Raw genomic sequence first — 11,355 nt, 5'->3', positions numbered from 1 at the left:
TTTCCGCTCTATTCTTAACCTAGGATGCAAACTTAACAACCTAAATTCCTCCTCCTTCTTTGCTTGCTCTTCCACTCTCCATGTATTCTCTAATAAAATTATGCTCTTCACTACTCAAAATGCCTACATGATTTTGATTAGTAAATTTAGAGTCCGCCTCCCTCCGTGTATGTCAAAAATATGAAAGAAACAAAAATGTTCTTTAAATCTTTAGTGGAGAAGTGTGGCTCAATGGTTAGAGCGGCAGACCCTGATGCAGAGGTCTGGCCCGGGACCAGGGTTCAATTCCCTGCCTCGGCGGGTCTTGGACTAAAAAATTCCATGGACCTGATAATTCTCACCTCGGTGCCTATTCCAATCATGGAGTCCCACTCTGCAACTCTGGGCAATAGCTTGCTTAATCTCCACCAACAGCCCCCACAACGCTAAGGATGCCTGGCCTCCACCTTAAGGGGTGCCCAGGAGTGGACGCCTCACAGGGAAAGCCAGGATGGGTTCCACAGCGGTTTTCGTACAAGTGCCTTGAGACCCTTGCGGGTGAGTAGTGCGCTATACAAATATCAATTTACATTTACCAATAATGCATTTCTTCTTTTCTTCTTGTTTTTTAAAACAATAATCAAAAACAAAAGTTCAAAATAATATTTTAAAGCCCTTTTTTCCTAAAGATTATTTCAGACAAACGTTCATTTTCAAATCTAGGTTTCAGTCCCTATCCTAGTTCAACAGCTGTCTCTAAATCTTTTTCTGTCTCAAATGTCTCTTTCACTAATTCAAGATGGTTCTTCTGTTTCAATTTCACTCTCATATTCACTCTCAAACTTGTACTGACATGGGTTAACAGCTTCATTACTTCTCAACTCTTTTTCATATTCCTCTCCACCTGAGACTGTAGCTAGATATATCTATTCAGGTCAAGCATTTTTTCTACTCCGGACTCTTCTTCTTGTTGATCTTTTGGAAAAAAATGATTCACTCCCACTAGTTTCAGACTCAATAGGTCTCTCAAACTTTTTTGGTTCACATTGCTTTCTCTCACAAGTTCTCTTTCTTGGGATGTTTTCTTCAACTTTATTTTGCCCACCTACAGTCTTTATTAAGGTCTCTTTACTCTCATTGTAACTTTAGCTTGAGCTTGCACTTGAACCTGAACTTAGATCAACTTACTGCAAACTTCTTTCTTCATCTGGGAGCTCGAATACCTTGAATCTGCTATTGCAATGTCTCATGATTTGAATTAGAGACTACTTCTTCTAGCTGCAACTTATGCCTTTGACTTTTTCACTGTAACATCCCTTTACTCTGATCCCTGTTTGGAAACTGGACTTTAGGCTTGTCAGGTTCTTAAGGTTTTTCTTAAGAATTTACATTGACCTGAAACTTTATGATTTTATGTCTTTCTTCACCAGTTCCAACCAGTTCTGGTTTGAGGTTGTAACAAGCAATATCTCTTGTTTCTTCTGTTGCCACATTTACCCGGTGAGGTACAGATTTCACCATATCAGCCAGACCTTTGCAGTAATCTAGTGCAGTGTCATCAGTTACTGACACTAGTGTCACTGAAGGAGTTTATGCAAGCCTCATTGCCCTACCCATGATCACCTCATGGGGTGATATAAAAATATTTTTGTCAAGTGTACTACTTATGCTTATCAGGACTCCAGAAAGTGCATCGGGCCATTTTAAACCAAATGAAGCACATACCTTTGTCAGTTTATTTTTAAGAGTACCATTAGCCATCTCAACTACTTCTTTAGATTGTGGTTCATAACTACAATGTAATTTCTGCTTAAACCGAAGTATGTACAGATGATTTCAAAAACGTAATTCCGTAACACCATTTGTCTCAACTGAAGTTGGAAGGCCATATCTTGGAATTAACACCCTCAACAAAAGCTTGGCAATTATATTGTGGCATCTCTGTAAATTCTGCCTTGAGTCACATAAATGGCTCTCTGATTTACAAATGTTAATCACTGTGAGAGTCTTTCTCCCTTGATTATTTCTCTGGTCCACCAAGTACTTAGAACATATGTTGTCAGCTACATTTCTAAATCCAGTATTCTCCCAGTGTTTTCTAAATGTCCACAACATACTAAAAAAAAGCATTTATTTTTCAAGCAAATGCTTTTTTGATAATTACACCCCATACCGCGCTTTCACCTTAATGGTGGCTGCTCCCCTTTCTTTAGACATGGATCGTCTTAAGAAAGGGGCAGGGCATCTATTCACATGCAAACAACATGGGGAGCTTGGAAACAAAAAATAATTCCAACTCACTAGGTCTCGCACTTGCGAGAATTTAAGCTATTGACATTTACAATGCCAGTAGCTCAAAGTCTCGTAAATGCGAGACCTATTACATTGCAAATGCATGCTCTGCTTTGTATCATGTAATCACCACTATGCTTGGAGCCACATTCAAAATCTCAGCACAACTCTTTGTCTGCTAGTTCAGTTCACTCTATTGTATATGATTACTAAGCTCTGGTATCAAGCCCATGATGAAAGCAGACAAGTAACCACTGACATCAATTTTCTCTGGATCATAAACTCCACTGTGTTTCTTGAGAATTTGCATACATGTCTCATAAAAGATACGCACTGACTATGTTGGATCCTGTGAGAGTTTTCAAAATGTTACCCAAATGACATCCTACAGTGGCACCTTCTTTTTCAGGTAGTCAATCACCTGTCGGTATTTGTTGGCTACTTCCTCAGAAGGAACATATGTAGGAATAACCATTGGTGGTGTTCATTTGGCCAAGCACCACTGCTTTAAACTATACCCAGAACACACTAGTAACACAAATTTCAGATAATGAATTAAAAACAGCCCACAGCACCTGTGAAATGTTTGTCAACACATGCACCTCTTTATACCATCTTTAAGGTTCCTCCTGCAACTTAGGAAAATTTGTAGTGAAAGCATAAAATCAGGCCTTATCTGGGACTTCATCAGGACTGCAATATAAAAATACATATACACTTTTTACCATGCAATCAGCTATACAAAAATTCCGTAAAAACATCCTAATATACATACACGTTCCTTTTATCATCAAATATTTTTACAAGACCTGTATAGAAACAGAAATCTTTAAGACTCCCCATATTCTCCAACAGTAAACACACAGAACATGAACATTTCCCATATGTATTACTTATATGTTACGCCCAAGTAAATACTGTCCAAGGCCACACACTTTGCGTAATCATATATACATTCTCTAAAATAAGTAGAATCTGTTTGAAAAAGGCATTGAAATGGCAGTATTTCCCACTTAAAACCTGGAGAGAAAAAGATCAAAAAGAGAGGGGCTTCATAAACATATGACCTCTCATATCTCTATCCCAGTTTGTACTATTCAACAATAGCCCACGGTTGATAAAAAGTAGATAATATTTTTATCTACTCACTTGGTGTAATCATGAAAGAGTTCTCTGGAACTTTGTTTAGCCTGTATAAAAGTGGACTTGAATGTGTGGTTTCTCCCCAAGTGAGATATGGAAATAAGAGGACCAAAGAGAGAGGGACTCCATGACCATCAAAGCCTTAGTCCCTCGTACTGTCAGTTCTTCAATATTCCAATCATGATCTCTCCACTATAGTTCACTCAATTAGTTGCATCTTGCCTCACCTGCCGAATAAAGCAGTCTAGCAAGTGACTGAGCTGTTGCCAAGTAATGGTTTCACATACAACTTACCATTGCATATGTGCACATTCTCCAATCAGTCTCATCCAAAATTTGCATTCAATCCTTATGTTGTTTATATTACTTTCAGACAAATTATCTCAAACCTACCATTGTTATTAAGGCATGACACCAGTAAGCAATCATGCCTATCTCATTGGTTCTTACAGCACAAATGTAACATTCATTCATAACACTCAGAATTTCAGAAGAGCTAATCTCCGAGTATGCTCGTAAAGAGGCCTCAACCTTAACATGGATGTTCAGTCAGTCTAATATCCCATCAGGCTTTCCAATAAAGAAAACATCATATATAATTATCATGCTAGATAATTTTAATAAACCAATCCCCTGTTGAAGAACCCATGTCCTAGGTCATAAAGGCAACATTTTGTTCTTTTGACCATTAATATAAACGTGATGCCAGTGGGTCACTGGGACCATCCCTGTAGGAACACCAATTTCTCCTCTTATGGTATCAGAGGATTCCACATAATATTGCATAAGATTTTGAAAGTATTTATTTATTCTTCATAAATTTCTTTTTTTCAAAAAAACCAGTTCATTTTACTTGTTTCATTATTCATATACTCAAGCATAAATATATGAATAATGAAATAAGTAAAATGAACTGGTTTTTTTGAACCCCGCCTGCTACCGAGCCACCCCGAGAGGCACCCACGGACCCACGGACCCCTCAACTGCCAAGCCTGCAATTTCACCTGCCTCCGGACCTGCACCGCTCCCAAAAGGCCAGGCACCAGCAACAACCACCTCAAGTGCATCCTGCTCAACACCCGCTCCCTCCACAGACACGCCGTTGGACTCTGGAACCTGCTCGACACGACATCACCAGACATCGCCATAGCCATCCCGGACGGATACAAGATCACCCGGAGGGACCGCGTCAACCAGACCGGAGGAGGCATCGCCATCGTCCACAGGAACACCATCCGCATCATGACCGACTCCAACGACTCCTTCACCGCCGCCGAACACCTCCACTTCCAGATACACACTGACCCCAAGACCACCCTCAGAGGCACCCTCATCTACAGACCCCCGGGACCACGCACCCAATTCAGCGAAGACATTGCAGACTTCATCAGCCCGCACACCCTCCCCTCCACTGACTACATCCTACTAGGGGACCTCAACTTCCACCTGGAGAACACCAAGAAGTGCAACACCACCACCCTGCTGGACAACCTCGCCAACCTCTGACACAAGCAACTGGTGAACACCCACACCCACTACGCCGGCCACACGCTTCATCCCGTCTACTCCTCCAGCAAGCACATCTCCTTCAGCCACTCCACCGGACTTCTTTGGATGGATCACAGCTGCGTCCACTTCAGCTTCAGAAGAACCACGACCCACCACTACCCGCAACAGGTTCCTCGCAGGAGCTGGAGCAAATCACCACTGACCAGCTCACCACCTCCCTCAGCCTGAACCGTCCCGAAGCGCAACGGAGCCCAACGAAGCAGCCCGCACCTTCACACAGTGGCTCACCAACTGCGCCGACGACCTCGCTCCACTGAAGAATCCTCCCTACAGACCCGGCAGCAAGAATACCTCCTGGTACACCGACGAACTCAAAACATCCAAGAAAAACTGCTGCACCCTTGAAAAAGCATGGTGCCACGACCAGACCACAGCAAACATGACTGCCCTCAAGCACTCCACCCGCAAACGCCTCCAGCTGATCCGCACCACCAAAAGGACAACATTCAAAGAACGACTGGACATCAACACCCGCAACAGCAAGGAACTCTTCAGCATCGTCAAAGAGTTCTCCAACCCCAATGCCAGAAACAACGACATCACACCCTCGCGAGACCTCTGCGACTCACTCGCCACCTTCTTCCACCATAAGATCGCCGACATACACAACAGCTTCGGCAGTCATCTGCGGCATTCCACAAGGCTCCTCGCTCAGCCCAACCCTCTTCAACGTCTACATGAGCCCCCTCGCAGCCATCGCACGCCAGCACAACCTCAACATCATCTCCTATGCCGACGACACCCAGCTGATCCTCTCCCTCACCAATGACCCCGCCACCGCCAGAGCCAGCCTACACAAAGGGATGACAGACGTCGCCGAGTGGATGAAGAACAGCCGCCTGAAACTGAACTCAGACAAGACGGGAGTCCTCATCCTGGGATCATTGCCCTCTGCCTGGGATGACTCCTGGAGGCCCCCTGCCATGGGCACCACCCCCAAACCAACGGACCAGGCATGAAACCTGGGCTTCATCTTGGACTCCTCCAAGATGATGACAAGTCAACACCGTGTCATCATCGTGCTTCAACACCCTGCGCATGCTCCGTAAGATCTTCCGATGGATCCCTACCGAAACCAGGAAGATAGTCACCCAGGCACTCGTCACCAGCCGACTGGACTACGGGAACACCCTCTACACGGGATCCACCGCCAAACTACAGAAAAGACTCCAGCGCATACAGAATGCCTCAGCACGACTCATCCTGGACATCCCTCGCCACAGCCACATCTCGTCCCATCTAAGAGACCTGCACTGGCTCCCCGTCAACAAGAGGATCACGTTCAGACTACTCACCCACGCACACAAGGCTCTCCACGAAATGGGTCCGAAGTACCTCAACAACCGCCTCACTTTCTATACACCCACCCGCCAGTCACGATCGGCCAGCCTTGCCCTCGCCGCCGTACCACGCATCCGCAGAACCACCGCTGGAGGAAGATCCTTCTCCTACCTGGCAGCCAAGACATGGAACTCCCTCCCCATCCACCTACGGCTGACCCAGGACCACCTCTCCTTCAGGAAACAACTCAAGACCTGGCTTTTCGAGCAGTAACGGAACCCCCCCAGTGCCTTGAGACCCTACTGGGTGAGTAGCGCGCTATACAAATTTTCTGATTGATTGATTGATTGACCCTCCTTATTAGTTATGACTCTATTATTTCAGTTGGGACCAAACGATACTTCATTGCATCTGGTTGGGTACTTTTATTTATACCAATCATTTTCTGTTTTTTAGCAAAATTTCATATCTTTTTTAGGCAGAAATTGATACATATTTACAAACACTTAAATCACTTTTTACACATATATATACATATTATACAACACAAACAAATAAAAAAAATTATATATTCACCGTTCAAAACAATAACATCCAAATAACAATAGACATTTCAATTATCGTTTTCTCTACCAAAGCTCTAATTCAAGATTATGCAAGACTACGTCAAATGACAGGAACATATAGGTGTGTGCCTATTTTCATTATACACTTAATGTACTAATTTGTTCCTGGTGGTGTGCCGACGCGTTTCAAGTTCTTAAAGAGAATTACTACACCTTGGCAGACTCACGCAGGGCACTGTCTAATTACCAAGGTAGGTCAAGAAATCGTTTCACAACCTTCTCAGAGACCTCATTGTCTGAGTCGTCTGACTCAGACACAAGAGGCAACTATTCCAGAAAACAGGTCTCTTTTTTAGAAAGGGGCCAACAAACAAAAACCAGGTACAAGGTGCCATGAGAAATGAGGACACGCAACCGGTTTTACAAGTCATAAAAAAAACCATTGCAGTTGTCAATTTGTCTCAACGGGTTCTCACGGACGATGAAGAGTCTGTATTAAATCTTGGCTTAAAATTTGTGCCATGTAGGCAAACCGACTTCACAAAATTGAAGATAGAGACTTTGGAATTTTGTAGGAAATTGATATTGAAGGCATTCTTTTTCAATCAGCCAGCAATTGCTAACAATGAAACAACTGGGCTTAGAAATAAATCCAAATTTGTACCCCATCAAAATATTCCCAAACAGATACAAGCATTTGAGCAGGTCCTGCTATCGTCCATTAACAAAATGGAAAAAACTAAGAAATATGTGCCTCAGAACTTGACCCAGGGACAATGTAAGGCAATACAGAGTCTGAAAGAGGACTCTTCATTAGTTATAAAGCAGGCAGACAAGGGGTACATGTAACAGAAGGATTAAAACAAGTTGAAAATGACACATGGTACTGGACTTTACCGGAAGATCCGACAAAACAGATTCAAGGATTGATTGTTGATGTCCTGGAGCTGGGCAAAGATGAAGGTTTTCTGGGCATTAAAGAATATGACTTTTTAAATAAAAAATTCCCCAGATTTCCGGTATTATACTTTCTACCTAAAATCCATAAAAGTCTAGATGAACCACCGGGTCGACCCATAGTATCGGGTTGTGATTCTTGTTTGGAGCCGATATCAAAATATATCGATTTCTTTTTGAAACCGTTCTTGAAAGATGTGAGATCATATTTAAAAGACACCACCAATTTTTTGGCAAAGGTAGAGGGCAGACCGTTCAATCCATCAGCACAAATAATGGTCACTATGGACGTAACATCCCTCTACACACTGATCCCTCAGGATGAGGCCCTGGAGGTGATCAAGTGGTATCTGGAGAGCAGGCCGAGACCACACAGGGTGCCCACATCATTCATTTTGAGACTGGCAGAGATAGCCTTAAAGAAGAACTATTTCTCATTTAACGACCAGTTTTATATGCAAGTAAAGGGCACTGCGATGGGGTGTCCTTAAGCCCCAGAGATGGCAGTGTTCTACATGGCACAATATGAAACAAAATTTGTAGAAAGAAACAACCCCTATTCTGGCAACATCGTCCAGTGGTTGCGTTATATAGATGACATCTGGCTCCTGTGGCAGGGGAGCCAGACCGATCTTTTGGCGTTCCACGGTTGGATTAATGCAAGACATAGAGACATAACATTTTCAATGGAAGCGAGCACTACTTGAATTACATTTTTGGATGTTGAATTGAGCTGTGCCGAAGGCTTTTTAAAAGCCTCACTCTATAAAAAGGCTACTGATAAAAACACCATCCTGCACCACAGAAGCCATAACCCAAGAAATCTCAAAACAAATTTTCCCTATGGGCAGCTATTACGGATTCGCAGAAATTGCACCGAAATAGGTGATTATGACAACCATGCACAGACCTTTTGCGAGGAGATGAAACACAGGGCATATCCGAAAAAACCTCTACATCATTCGTACAAAAGGGCCCGCTTTACGCCATGGGAGTTTCTTTTACAAACTAGAGAGAAGTAAGAGTTGGATTGCTTAGTATGTGTGACCACATTTAGTCCAGACGCTCACAAGATGAGGCAAGCAGTGCTGAAGAATTGGCACCTTTTAGAGGGTTTGGAATGTCTTTTTCCCCGCCCGATATTTGCCTATAAAAAGAATCAATGCTTAGGGCAACAAATTGTTAGAGCTGACATCACAAAGTCAAAACCAAAACATGATCTCCTCTCACTCTGGAACATGAAACCATTGGAAGGTCACCATAGGTGCGGCAATTATGTCGCATGCCCCAACACCATCGAGGGCAATGAATTCCAGCCTATGGATGTGAAGTGGAAACATTTGAGCTTCTCAAATTGCAGGACAAGAAATATAATTTACGTAATAATTTGCCCGTGTCAGAAGATCTACATTGGCAAGACCAACCAACAAGTCAATTTGCGTATACGCCAACACAGATCACGTATAAAAAAGAAAGTGCTAACTGCTCCTATGGTAGAGCACTTCATTGAGGAGTCCCATAATGAAAACGATTTCAAATGGTCTGTGCTGTTTACCATGAGTAACACACAGCGCCCCGCTGATGTCGACAAGGTGTTGTTACGAAAAGAAGCATACCTCATCCTGAAGTTTAATAGTACATTGACTGGCCTCAACAGTATGTCTGAACTATCTAGAGTATGAGGGCAACCTTTCCCTGATGAATAAGTTGTTCACATAGAGTCAACCGTTCACCTGAATTGCCAACTTTGTTATGATTGGAACACTGGCGCCATCACATTGCCAAATAAATGATTTAGATCGATATACTTATTGCTCACAAATTTAATAACATGAATGCACACATTAAAATTGAGTCACCAACACGAAGAAACTACGTCTCCCATAATCCTCATGTGCACAGTCTGGTCCCATAATGCAATACAAGATGGATGCCACAACAAGGCGGGCCAGTCAGACGGCTCCTGGCGTTACGTGGAAGAAGGTTACTGAGCATTGAGCCCGTGCCTTGAGGTAAGCAGTAGAACTTGCCCGATCCCTAATCTGAGTCGGCAACAAACGAATGAGACTAAATCCCCCTTTCCATTTGCTACATTCTTACAGAAACGGCTTGCACAGCGCTCGCCTCGTCCAAGTGAAAATGAGTCCTTCATTCGAACAAAGATAGACGACACATGCCGAGTTAATTTTAAAAAACAGGTACGACGCCGCTCCTATCCAATGATAAAAAACGTAGAATGTCAATGTAGGGAACTGAACAATGTAATTTGGTGCGAAGATACGGGCACTACAACAGTTTCTAGTCTCTTGGCCAGGTCTGTCCACGTATAAACGAGAATTGCGTGCATTGAAAGCGTCACGTCTACACACATTGGTAAAGAACACGAGGTATGTGGCAATTGATGTTGTGCCGATATTGCATTAAGATATCCCCAATTGGCAGTGACAGTTTGTTTCACTCTCAATATAGAAACAACAGTTTCTGACAAGCCCTCCCCACACCGCCTGGTGCAGATGGAAAAATAAAAAACGCTGTACTTTTCTTTAAAAGGAATGCAAATCTATTCCCTTCTTGACTTACAAACTACAGGTACAATTATTATCTATTAAAACAAGAATAAGGGTAGACAAGAGGCGTACAGGTTTTCAATGAAACTTTATTGTTTTCTTGCCCTGATGAGAGTTTGGGAACTTGTTCCCCGAACTTGAAACGCGTCGGCACACCACCAGGAACAAATTAGTACATTTAGGGCCCGATGTAGGTAAATCTACATTTACCACTTCATAAATACCGAATCATACCGAATCGGTATTTATGAAGTGGTAAATTAGAGGGGGGGAGATGTAGGTATTTCAGATTCTGTAAATACTGAATCTGTAAGATTCAGTATTTACCGATTCTGTAAATACCGATTCGGTATCCCCCATTGCTTCCTATGGGCCTTGAAGCCCATAGGAATCAATGGGCATTACCGAATCGGTAATTACCGATTCGGTAATTACCGATTTGTGCAAGGGTGCAGGGGGTGTCACTTTGACACCCTCCAGCACCCAAAAAAAAGGCATGTGAGCCATGTGGCACACAGACATGCCCTAAGGGCATGTCTGTCTGTCACATGGCATAGGTGTGCATGCACACATGTGCATGCACACCTGGATTCGGTATTTTAACACCCAATTGGATTGGGTGTTAAAATACCGAATCTGAAGGGCCTGTGGGACTGAAAGTAGTCCCACCTACATCCCAAATTAAAAAAATCGGTAAAATTACCGATTCGGTATTTTTGCGATTCGGTAATTTTACCAAATCGGTAAAATACCGAATCGGACAAAAAAACGTCCCCTACATCTCAGTAGGCCAAATACCGGTCGGAAACGGCCGAAATCGGCCGTTTCCGACCGGTATTTGGTACCTACATCGGGCCCATAGTGTACAATGAAAATAGGCACACACCTATATGTTCCTGTCATTTGACGTAGTCTTGCATAATCTTGAATTAGAGCTTTGGTAGAGAAAACGATAATTGAAATGTCTATTGTTATTTGGATGTTATTGTTTTGAACTGTGA

This window comes from Lissotriton vulgaris, chromosome 8 (assembly GCF_964263255.1).
Source record: "Lissotriton vulgaris chromosome 8, aLisVul1.2, whole genome shotgun sequence".
Lineage (NCBI taxonomy): Eukaryota > Metazoa > Chordata > Amphibia > Caudata > Salamandridae > Lissotriton > Lissotriton vulgaris.
This window is presented reverse-complemented; position numbering follows the sequence as displayed.